The sequence below is a fragment of the Sceloporus occidentalis genome, unplaced genomic scaffold (assembly GCF_023333645.1).
Source record: "Sceloporus occidentalis isolate IW3139 unplaced genomic scaffold, rSceOcc1.0.p SCAF_14, whole genome shotgun sequence".
In the NCBI taxonomy this organism is placed as follows: Eukaryota; Metazoa; Chordata; class Lepidosauria; order Squamata; family Phrynosomatidae; genus Sceloporus; species Sceloporus occidentalis.
The window spans coordinates 19428115-19441220 of NW_028316994.1; the positions used below are offsets into that span (position 1 = coordinate 19428115).

At 44.6% G+C, this 13106-nt stretch overlaps 1 long non-coding RNA gene across 1 annotated transcript in view; it reads right to left on the minus strand.

Moving 5' to 3' along the window:
• The window catches only part of LOC149304399 (uncharacterized), a 37767-nt gene that overhangs the window by 20192 nt on the left and 4469 nt on the right, over nucleotides 1-13106 (minus strand). The window lies entirely within an intron of this gene.

Genomic DNA, 13106 nt, shown 5'->3' on the forward strand with positions numbered 1-13106 from the left:
ATTTCAGAAGATTGTCTAGCGTAGCAAGATGACGAAACTGCTTTGCAAAAATATTTATGCTGGGGATTCATGGGAGGGTATTTATATATTTAAAAAATGATGGAAAGAAAATAAAACTGTCACACTGGGTTACTTCTCTGTGGACTACTTTGTTCTGCTCAGTTCTGGACTGCAATTTTTTTTTAAAAAAAGGAGATAAAGAGGATAGTCTCGCTTTCGGCATGCTCACATTTCAGTCCTTGTGGTCCTTGTGACTTTTGTTAGCTTCTTCAGCTCTTAAGTATTAAGTAATATCCAGGATAATGTGAAACACTCAAGGCAGTACTGCTAAACCCCCATTGAGGGGAATGGATTTGTTACTTCTGCTCTCAGTGGGATTTCAGGACACCCAAAGCGTCCTTGAGTTTTGGGATTGAAAACTTGAGTTTTGAATAGTCCCTCAGGGATTGCTGACAAATTCTAAAAGATGTTTGTGGGTTCTGCTTTTCAGCCACATATGTATACTCAGCTGTTCCAATACACATGTATTAGTAGTATTACATAAGGATATCCAATCACCGGTATTAATAGCTATCTTAGAGAAGGCATAATTCAATTTTTACATAATTTAGAAGATGAAAGGTAGCTTGTTTTCTGATGGTCCAAGGGGGAAGGACCTGAGCGAGTCCAAATGGCAAGAGATCCCACCTAAACATTGCTGATGGTCAGGGTTGTTGAGCAGGACAATAGACTCCCTGTTTTTGGAGGTCTTTAAACAGAGGTTGGATGACTGGGTGTGTGTGTGTGTGTGTGTGTTAAAAGTGGATTCCTGCATGGCAAGCAATTGGATTAGGCGGCCCAACTCTGCAACAGTATGATTCTATAGGATGTGTCTGTATAGAGGACTTGGACAAATTATGTTTGGACTACAATGCCCAACAATGGTCATGTTGGCTTGGGGACTCTGTAATCCAAAAAGTAACATTTCCAAGGTCTAGAGCCATCATTCTTATTTCAGCAAGGGACATTCCTTTTTAAAACACAGAAAGGAAGTACAGAGAAGGATACCTTTGTTACCCTGGTGTTTTAGGATTAAAAAGAACCAACCTGAGAACAGAAGTGTTGCAGTGAGTGCTGGGAACTGCCAGAAAATGGTCCAGGACAACAAACATCATTTGGATATTTAAAAATCCTGGGAATTAGAGCAATAAATACCAAATCCTCCTGACACATTTGCCTCATCAGGAGGAGCACAAAGGTGGTTAAAAATGTGTATCTAACTCACTTGTGTCAGGGACTGGGAATGTGTGGCTTATAGATGTTGTTGGGCTGCAGTTTCTACCATTTGTCCACTTTGGCTATGCTTGTCAAAGCTGATGGGAGCTGCAGTCCAAAGACATGCAATGGGCCGCTTCTTCCCCATCCCTGCCTTAGCCTGACCAAGTAAGGGCAGATTGCAGGCTCCTTAAGGGCACATGAGCTAAGGAGGGTTTCTTCCCCCATCTTCCATTATTTGAATTCCAGAAGTAACTACATAAGTTATCATCTATTTCGCTGTAGGATAAAGGGCAGGGTATTTTTTTTAAATTCCCAGAAGAACTGACTGTTGGAGGTTTCAAGGGAAAGAAGCTTAAAGCAAGGATCCTTTGGGGGGTCCAAAGGTGTGTGAAAGGGGTAGATGTCTGGAGCTGAGCAGGTGAGCTATTTTGGGTCTGTTTGCCAGAGGAGCTACGGGGCAACTTGACCTGAAGGTCAGAGTGGAGGATGGTCCTCCTCAGTCATGTGTGTTTTCTAATACTACGCTTCAGTTATTTAAAACATTTTTACCCAGCACCCCTCCCTCTTCAGCTGTAAAAGGCTCCTAGAACGGTTTGAAAAGATTAATAACACTGTCCCTGCCCTCAGGCTTACAATCTAAAGGACACCGCACAAAAGGAAAATGGGTTGGAGAGGGAAGGCGGGGAGCAAACTCAGGCCTAGTTCTCCGCTATGAAGCTGTTCTTAAAGCCTGCTTCTTTTTGGCAAGGGAGAGCTAAGCAAGGTCCCATAGCTGTTCCTTCTCTGGCTGAGCCATGAGGAGGGAGGTTTCCTTCATCCCATGAGGTTCCTCTTCCTGAGGAGGCATGGGCTCCAGCCTCTCGGTGGCCCTGAGTCCTCTGGCCAAGGGATGAGGAGGCCACCATCTCCTGCAGCAAAGTGGAAAGTAGGCAGAGTGGAATTATGGCTCAGAAGTTCAAACGGGTTGCTTGAGCATTTAACGAATACATCATGTTACAATTGCCATACAGTTCCAGTCTGTGGTATAGATATGCCTGGAGTTGACCATTAGGCAATCTTGCACATTGAGAGCCTGCAAAAGAACACCTGGATCTTTTCCCCAGGCCTTCTTGCCTGGTCCATAGCTAGTTTTGGTGAGACTCTTCTTCCTTTGCCATGTTTAACACAAACAGACCGATCCAGTTCATTAAAGATTTCATTAATTTCATACAAGAAAGGAGTGTTGTGGAGTCTCCTTCCTTGGAGGTCTTTAAAGAGAGGCTGGATGGCCATCTGTCAGGGATGCTTTGAATGAGAGTTCCTGCATGGCAGAGGAAGGGGGTTGGACCTGATCAGGGCCTTGGGGTCTCTTCCAACACTAGGATTCTAGGATTCTATGCCAAGTTCGTTCCTTTTCAAACAGCCTCAAATCTAGTAATTGTACCCTCCAAATACATATTCTAATCTGCAGTGGAAGAGGCAGATTGAGTTTTCTCTGGATGTGGAGAGAAGTATTCTCAGAGGCACTCTTCTGCTTATTCCATGGGCTCCAAGACTGAGGATGGCTACTGGGAGCAAGCGCTGGCCTTCGGCCCTGAACTGAAGCCATGCGGAGCGAAATGGCGATGCTTCCCACTTCCCCTGACAAAGTTAACCACTGCTCATTTTCCTATTTGCCTGCTCAGCATGGCACAAGTGCATCTCTCTGCCTTCAAGGAGTTTGGGGGCAGGAAAGAAGCACACAAAGGAAACCCTCTGGAGGAAATCTTCTTGACTGGAGATCTCAGGAGGCACAGACGCAAGGTCCGAGATCCACGTGGAAGGAAGGCGGCTTCTGAAATCCCGGCTGTGTGTTTCTCTCCCTCCTGTTATGAAAACATTCCACCAGATTTGGTGTCCACACATCTGCCCTAACTTTTTAAGCTCTGATGAATTTTAGAATTATCAAAGTGAGGAAATCCACCTACCCTACAGATGTCTGGGGCAGGTACAGATAAGAGAGAGGGCAGCCAAGTGGAAAAGTAAATGGGGATCACAAATGCCGGCTGGAAAATTTCAGCCTTTGATCGTCCTTATCAACCTCCTGCCTTAAACAGTCACCATGTAGTGATAAGCAGAGCTGTCACTTCAACAAACATGCAGCCAGAACTGAAGTGTAAAATGGAGACGAGTCGCTTCTTGTAGTCTTAATATGAGATACCTTCCAAAAGGTATTGCCTCAGTGCACCAGGAATGCACTTAGCAACAGCTCTGATTCACCACCTTGTTTGATTGACCGTAGTCTCTCAAAGCTTTGGGGGGAAAGTTCCCTTCCAAATTCATCTCCAAAGCTGACCTCTCCACTTGCAGCTATGGAACCCTCAGGCTTGGGCTCAGTAAACGGAGTGCACTGCTTGCAAACTTACAGCAGGTACAGAATTTCTTTTTAAAAAATATGTGCTGCCTTCTGCTCCTATGTAGAAGATCTGTGGCCTGAGGCATGGACAGAGCAAAAGCATTAAAGGATGTCAGGGCATCTGAGGCTCTTTCTTAAACTCAGTCAGTCAGAAAAGGAAGCAGGAGGGAGAAACAACTCCTGTGGCTGGAAACCCCCATACATTCTTTGCCTCTTTGGAAGCGTCTTTGTGCAGCAGAGAATTTGCAGGCCATGCTCTGAGGCACAGTGCCTCTTTCTGCACCTGCTAGAGGACCTCCTTCTTTCTGGAAGTGCAGCCCTCTTCCCAAATGTTTTGCAACTCAGAAGAGAAGACTACTGAATCAATTGATAAATAATACTTCCTGGTGAAGTGGTCCCCAGCTGCTTCTTCACTTGATGTCTGTCTCAGTTCAGATGCATTGCCCTCTTTTGTGTGGGGCACACAATGTAATTCTCTCTATTCGCAAGGGCACAGTGTGCTACCGAGGTGGATATCCCTCTCTCCACCTTTTCTCAACCACCTACAGACCGCTGAAGAATATCAATAGCCGGAGGAAAGGTACAGGGAGGACCAGGAAGTGAGATCCCAATAAACAGAGAGCTCTGAGTGCCGGCACATCCCTCTCTTCTCACATCAGACAGATGTCTGAGTCACAGGCACACATAACAACCACATTCTCCTGCCCCAACAGCTACACAGAGGCGCTGCGCTCCCTTGCTCACAGGTCTCCAGAAGTCTCATAACAACGTGTGCGAGAGGAAGCAAGCCACGTGCTGCATGAATAAGTCATAAAGAGTTTAGGCTTCACAAAGTGCTTGGGGATTTGTGTTTCTTATTTATTTATATGCCCAGCATACACTAAAACTCTTGCCAGTCCAGAGTGAATCAGCCAGCTAACGCCGGGAGAAAGGAAGAATAAGCAGAGAGCAAGGCAGACATTTTCACAAAGGCCTGCCACAAGAAGGGGTCCTTCAGTGTGGGGCAGGAAGGGGGTAGGAGGACATGCCAGGGACTTCCATAGTTTTACCACCACAAACCCTGGAAATGGTTGACCAGACCTGACTCCTTGCATTTTTGGCAGTTTGTGCAGAAGGTCCTAGGCATAGAAATTTCCCCTCCAGATGCACTGAATTTGCTAAACCTTGATACAGAGGATAATCCATGGTGTGATATATGATGTACCAGGCAACTTCCCTTTAGGAAAACTAAGCTGGTGGATCTTGCTCATGCTTAAGTTCTGCCTGAATTGTGGTTGGGATGGAAATGTATTTCAGGCCAAAGTGTGCTAAGTGCATCATACAATGTGAAGAAATCTATGTCTCCCCTGGAACTGAAGAGCCTCAACCCTTCGTCCCTTGGCGAACCACACAAGCAATTTGAGTCTCTCTGCAACAAGGCAGGAAGCGCTAAGAGCTCTGAACAGTCTTCTTCACTAGTTGTTCTCAAAGACCCAGCCTCAGAAGAGGAAAGGGAAGGGTGGTGGAGACATGTCTACAGTTAAGGGCAATGGGTCCGTAGCTATCATCTCCAAACATTTGTGCAACAAATAACACATGAGCTGTTGCCCTCAAAAACTCTGAATCCCCAGATTTTCTACAAGAGGATTACTCAGCCAAACACAGAGAGCTCTGATGAAAAAATGTAGGTTGGATTCAAGACCCAGCCAGGCCTACACTGACACTCTTCTTTATCCACATCAACAGCTTTAGGACCGTTCCAGGACTAATTCAGCGGCAGCTTCTGAACCACTACTATGCTTGCTTCCAACAAGACAACACACATGAATACACTGCTGGCAACACCACTGCCCTATCTGGTTACATTAGGATATATTACAGAGAGCCTTAACCACAACCCCTGTGACTTAAACAGGGATAAAGTTTTTGTTCTTCGGTGATTATCCCAATACTTGCATCAGTTTCTTTAATGATTCAAGGAAGCCAGTGTTACCATTATTATTATTATTATTATTATTATTATTATTATTATTGTGAAACCGTTCTGTTAACTGTTATTTATAAGGCCATTGTCACTGTTTCTACTGAATGGCAACTCCCCACAAATCATTCATACATCTCCCTCCTACAAACACCCATAACTGGAGTTGGGCAACAGCTATGGATTTTATCACTACTCCTTCCGCAAGTGGTGCTCCAAGTTGAAGAGGAGCTCTGTCAGGACCAGACCCTATTTATGCTTTATGAACTACTTACTAACTATGCCTCATAATATATACAGTCTGTTCCGGTCTGAAAACAGAGATTCAATGATATTCAAGCCTCATAGGCTTGATTGGGGCATGCACCATGAGGGCATGCTCCATTGAAAATAACGGAGGTCACCCCTCCATGAATATTCAAGACCGCAGACCTCAAGTCCGCAAGAAAGGAGGGGCAGCTGTAATAAGTTACCACAAAAATTCTCCAATGTTTTCTGCAAAAGACTAATAAAGTTACCTCTTTAGATGTTAATATAATAGCATGGAACCCTGTCTCACAGAAAAGATTTTGAGGTTAAAATTAAGAAAAGTATTGTATGTATTCATGTATAAGTCTAGAGATTTTAGTCCAAAACACTGACCCAGAACAACTGGCTCTGCTTATCCACAGGTCAATGTAAGTACTGTGCTTTAACTCACATGTATATAAAAAAAGGAACCATCCCCTTCTGTGAGAAGAGGGGCAAAAGGCGAGAACTTAGTCCATCCTGGGAGTACCTAAAAGCACCAATGGCATCTATGCTCCTTCCAGGGCACCACTTCTGGACTTTTGGATGCCTGGGCAGGAAAATCATGGTAGGGCAGCTCTTTGGCATTTCCCCTAAAAGAGTAGAAGGGGTTGCTGCTTCTTTTTGGTTCTTCAAAGGCAGATTAAGCTCCCACCTTTTGCCACTCTATTCACAGAAGGGGATGATTCCTTGTTTTTTGTTGTTTCTAATAAAGAGTTAATACTCTAACTCTTGTCTATTCACCCGTCTCAACATATGCGTATTTTCTTAGCTCCACCTGCACCTGGTTGCCTCCTCCACGCATCGCACTGCCACCATTTACATTGTTCCTCCTCATCCATTCAGCCTTTGGAATGAGCAAAAACAGTTATGCCTCCTGGGATTTTTTAAGTTCTTTGGTATTGTTTTCCTCTGCTTCATCCTTTATATCCTTTGCTATACGTCCCAATGTTTTACCTTTGACTTATCCACAGTTCATATCAAAATCCAAAATATTAGCCCCTAAATCAGCCAAAATATACATGAGGTTGACTTATACAGTGGTCCCTTCACATTCGCTAGGGTTGGGGGCAAAGGACCCCCATGAATGTGGAAAAACTGCACATTAAAAAAAACCACACTATGCTTTTTACCTGAAAGAATACCTCTCTAGGGATCTCCAGATCTTCCATTGCAACTCTATGGTCAACATTTGCCAGAATTGACCATAGAATCATGCTGGAGCACCTACAAATGCCTAGAGAAGTATTTTCTCTAGGATGTTCTAGATCCTCCAGCACAACTCTATGGTCAACTTCTGGCAGCGTTGCGCCAGAGGACTTTAGAGATTCCTGGAGGGAACATTAATCAAAATAGCAAATAACTTAATCTGCAAAAGTCAAAGCTGCAAATGTGGAGGCCCAGTTGTACATGCATAAATATATATGGCAAAACCACGCAGCCTGGCTTAAGCGACAGCTTCTCCTGCCCTCACCCTCATTGAACCCATGATGGGAGTATGCAAGGACCCAGGAAGGGTGATGGCAGGTTTCATGGGGGCACTTTGGGTGCCAGGACACCTCCTTCCCTCACTGCTACTGCTGCAAATTCACACAACTTGGGAGGAAAATCTATTTCTAACAAAAGTGTGATGTGCTGAAGAAGAGTCCCTTCCTCACCTATCTGCTTTTTGTTATAAGAAAGCAGCAACAGCTTGGCTCATGCCAACAGGCTTTTTTAATGAAGAAAGGAAAGTAAAAAATGGGAGCGAGGGGCCCACCCCCAAACTGCTGCCAACTGGTGGTTTTGTTTGTGTCTTTTAAATGACGTCAAATTGATTGTAAGCACCCCAAATTGCAAAGCTTAGCTCTAAATCATGAGATTGTTTTCAAACAATATACAATCATAATTGTCCAAATATAAGAGCTGCTGAACCTGAAAGATGCCATTCTTTTAACTACACCTCAGCTTGCTTCTGTTTTGATCAAGGTAAAGGAAGGGACATTTTCGCACTCTTGTGTCTGCTGGCAGAGCCCACTCCATTGCATAAGATGAGAAATGGAGCCTATTTGGCTTGGGTTTTTTTTCCATTCCACCTATCATGACAATTATTCTGTTGCGCTGAAAATCCCTGCCTGCCAGCTTGTTCTTCTCTTCCCTCCCCACCTGCTCTTCATCTTGTGTCATGAGAGACAGAAATTATAAGGCAGAGGACAGGCTTTTTAAAATCTGTGTACAGTACTGTATTTTAAATGTTTCAGGGCAGAAGTGGGCATTGTGTCCACCTTTGGTAGCCGTCAAACCGCTGCTCCCAGCATCCCGCACCACTGGCTGTGCTGACCAGTACTATGCTGGCATCTGCAGTCCAGCAAGGTCTGAAGGGCTGCACAATCCCCACACCTACTTTAGGAGAGTAATTTAATTATTTATTATTATTATTATTATTATTATTATTAATAAATGCAATAATAATAGGGAGAGTAGCTGTGGGTGTAAAGAGGCGGAAAGGGTCAGGCTGTAAACCTGAGGCAGGCAAAGTGACCCCACATTTGGTGTGACTTGGGAGCAAATTTCCCCCAGACCATGCAGAACCCCCTCCCAAACACATCAACAGACATGACAATACTCCCGTATCTCCAAAAGCAGCCCAGAATTCTGCCATACCCCAACTACATTCATTTCCTTCTGCAGTCCTTCTCAAAATGGCCACAAGAAGAGACAGGATATCATTCCCTGACACCATTTTGAGAAGGACTGCAGAAGAAAAGGGAGGTGTTGGTGCTTCCTGTTGGGGAGGGCTTGGTCCCGGGGACCTGGAAGGGAAATTGGCCCCTTCCCTCCATGCAGTTGCCAACCTTTGCTTCCAATCCAGCCCCTGGGATGAACTGTGATGAACTGTTTAAATAAATATTTGCTCTTGTGGACAAGATGTTCCGCTCCACTTTTCACCAGAATGCTTTGGTCTAACACAGAAAGGTGCTTTCTTCCCCGCTAGGAAACACTGAGATGAGAACTACATGTAGTTTCTTACCAAGCAATGACAGAAGAAGGGGAAAAGCCAGGCAGAGGAGGCTGCATCCATGTCCACAGAGACAATGAGTAATCCCTACAGACGCCCCTCGCACACTTGGCTTGAGCGTCTGAGCACTCACTTTATTCCTAAGCTGTCATCATGACTGAGTACAATGCGATTCCCTGCACGGAAAGGCAGCGCTGCGTGAACTCACAACGATCATGTTCAGTGCCATGTTCTGTCACAAGGGACTTTGGGCCTTTTCTTTTAAACGTTACAAGCTGCTTTGAACTCTTGAGGAGCCACAGTAAAAAGCTATAATTAATTCAACAAGCGCGTCTGCCTGTCCGGATTCTTCGGGAGTCGGCTGTCACTCAGGGCAACATGTTTTTTAAGGGAGCCAGCCAAAAAAAAGAGCACAAGAGAGGAGAGGTGCCCCGAAGATGATTCATTAACTCACAGTGGAGACCGCGATTGTGTGGCAGAGCCAGATGGGATGACAAAACGGGTCTGGCCTTGCCCAGCCCAGCAGGGATTCATCATGAAAGTGCAAACAGTGCCACCGTTTCAGGAGTACACAGGACTCCTTTTTCAAAAGCTGTTACAATTAGGCTCCGTTTCCATTTCCCCTCTGCGTCTCCCAATCTGCCTTCTTCTCTGATCTTTTCCAAGAATGCCACTTGTTTGCTTGACATGGTTCCTTCAGCTTGGCTTGAAGCAGAATGCAACACTCCTTCTGCTTGTGATTTTCCAATAAGTTGGAATTTGCTGCTATTTAGTTTTCCACCTCCTAAAACAAACCTCTCAAATTCTTATTCTCTGTTTACTTATCATCCAGTTCATCTGCTTTCATTTGTTTCTAAGGTTTTAGAATGTCTGATATGGTTTTTATCCCAGTCTTCGGATTATCTTCCTGCCAACTTTCCTTTTTATTCTTTTCAATCTGTTTCTGCCTTCTGCTCATTCGGCAGCAACAGCTGTACTTACTCTTAAATTTTACTTCCTAAACAGTGAATATTCCCACTTTTTCTTGACCTTTCTTCTATATTCAACATGGGTGATCATCCTCATTCCCCCTATTGTTTACCTCAATTTCTCCATCTTTCATGGATCCTCTTATCTTTCCATGTGTTAATTTCACATGTCAATACTGTACATTGTTTGTTCCCCCTGCCCAAAAAATATCACCTATCAAGAGTAACTCAAAAGTTTTGTTCTTGGTCTCCTTCTGTTCATAGAATCATAGAGTTGGAAGAGACTGCAAGGGCCATCCAGTCCAACCCCATTCTGCCATGCAGGAAATCTAAATCAAAGCATCCCCGACAGGTAGCCACCCAAGGAAGGAGACTCCACTACACTCCCAGGGAGTTTGTTCCCCTGTCAAACAGCCCTTACTGTCAAGAAGTTCTTCCTAATGTTGAGGTGGAATCTCTCTTCCTGTAGTTTGCATCCATTGTTCCGGGTTCTAGTCTCTGGAGCAGCAGAAAACAAGCTTGCTCCCTCCTCAATATGACATTCTTTCAAGTATTTAAACAGGGCTCTCATATCAGGGTTATCATATCACCTCTTAACCTTCTCTTCTCCAGGCTAAACATCCCCAGCTCCCTCAGTCCTTCCTCACAGGGCTTCATGGTTTCCAGTTCCATTTTAGTCGCCCTCCTTTGAACACGCTCCAGTTTCTTTCGTATCTTCACACTCTTCATTCCCACAAAATCCTTTAATATTATCTTCATGCAGATGACATTCAATAATATCCATTCCCTCTTGTTTTTCATCTTTTAATGGTTCTGCATGTTGCTATACAGTTTTCCTCCAGGATTTGGCCTACCTCTCATTTACTTCTGGATGGTGTTGTACTCTCCTTAAAGGACCAGCTGCTCAGCTGAACATATACCTTAACCTGTCACAAAGGTTGCAGGCAGGGGTTACTGAGTCGCTTGGGGCATCATAGCAATAGGAATAGCAAGTACATTTCTATACACCTTATCAGTGCACTTAAGCAGTTTACAACATGTAAGCCAATTGACCCTAACAAGCTGGGGACTCATTTTACCAACCTATGAAAAGATGGAAGGCTGAGTCAACCCTGAAGCCTTGCCTGGGATCGAACCCATGACCTTGTGGATGTGAATTCCTTCTGTACCATCATTTAACCACTGCATCACCAAGGCTCCCTAATGTCATGCTGCAAGGAAGGCAGGATAATGAAATAAACAAATAAATGGTGGCTACAAGTGCTTTCTACAAGGTCAGGCTTTTCAGCCACCCCAGCACTATCTAGATCAATCCAATCTTTCTCTTAACAATAAGCTAGTCTAGGGGTGGGATCATCATTCTTCTAGATCAAGAATGGACATTGGTGGCTTGGAGCCCGCCCCCTGGGCCCCCAAGTTGTTGGGGGGGGGGCTAATGCAGCCACCCAAACCTCCCCAGTTGCCCCACCTGGAATATTGTGTCCAGTTCTGGGCACCACAATTTAAAAAGGATGTTGAGAAACTGGAGCGTGTCCAAAGGAGGGAGACTAAAATGGTGAAGGGTCTGGAAACCATGTCCTATGAGGAAGGACTCAGGGAGCTGGGTATGTTTAGCCTGGAAAAGAGATGTTTAAGAGGTGATATGATAACCCTGTTTAAATATTTGAAGGGATGTCATATTGAGGAGGGAGCAAGCTTGTTTTCTGCTGCTCCAGAGAACAGGATCCACAACAATGGATGCAAGCTGAAGGAAAAGAGATTCCACTTCAACATTAGGAAGAAGTTCCTGACAGTAAAGGCTGTTCAACAGTGGAACAAACTCCCTCGGAGTGTAGTGGGGTCTCCTTCCCTGGAGGTCTTCAAACAGAGGCTGGATAGCCATCTGTCAATGGGGATGCTTTGATCTGGATTTCCTGCATGGCAGAAGAAGGGGGTTGGACTGGATGGCCCTTGCAGTCTCTTCCAACTCTATGATTCTATGTTTGTGGCATGAATTCCTCACCCTTGGCTGTGCTGATTAGGAGGCTGCTGGGAGCTGCAGTCCAGTAACATCTACACCAATGCATTATTTCCCATCTCTGTGCATCTCCACTTAATAATAATAATTATTATTATTATAATAGGATTTATTTATATGCTGCCCAATCACTGGGAATCCGGGTGGCTTACAACAGAGGGGATAACAGACGGTTCCCTGCCCTCAGGCTTACAATCTAAAAAGACTCTTAAGAACTGGTGAAGGTACTTTTACGTGGGTCTGTTGTAACAGCAGTCCAGTAAGTAGCTGCCAGAAATCTTGGGACAGACAGCCTGAAAATATCATTCCAATTTTGTACCAACTTCACCGGCTCTCAAAAACCTCCCACGCCCAACTTTAAGTACTCACCTTATCTTTAAAGCCATAAATAATCTGGAAAATAAGTTGTTTGAAGAAGCACTTTCCAACTTTACAAACCTGCTGGTTCTGTTCTCTGCCTAGGGGCCCTCAGGTGCTCACCATTAAGACTGGCTCAAGCATTGACAGGGTCTTTTTGCAGGTGGCCCTGACATCGTGGAACCTCTTTCATACTGATTTGTGTCTCACTCCTCCTGTCTGTTCAGACTGCTTGGAAGCGGGTGGCAGCAACAGAGACTTCTCTGTGATGGTGAAGGGTGAGGGCAAGGGCCGAATTTAAAAAGGGTCTTTCCCCATGCTGAGCTACAGTAAAAATTCAGGACCCTGGACAGGTAACTGAATTGAAATCTAGTTTGGGCAGGCTTGTTTGCCTTCAGTTTACATAGAAGATGGTCACACTATCAGTTGTAGCACAAACCAATCAGCACAGTTCTGATTTGGCAACAGTTCTGATCACATGATGTAGTGTGCAAACCATGGTTAGCCTGTGACAAAACCGCCACAGTAGAACCCACAAATGACCGCAATTACATGATAATGGTGCATCCAGTGATCAATGCAACCACTGGATGTGGTGTCTTTGTGAGAGCAGTGGATCACAACTATAAGGCGTCATCTTGTGTGAGAAGTCAAAGTCACACAATTACATGTGTGCAACCTTTTAAACATGTGAGCATGATCTCAAGAATGTGATCAGTTCATGCCACTTTTATCGCACATGCATACCAGTTCCTGGGGAAAGTGCAATCTAACACACCACTGCACCACTAAGGTACCATTTTCATTTATTTTGGGTTGCAAATGGGTTAGCGTCATGGTGTGATAATGTCCAGACTAGGTCCACAGGACAAATAAACATCAAGAGA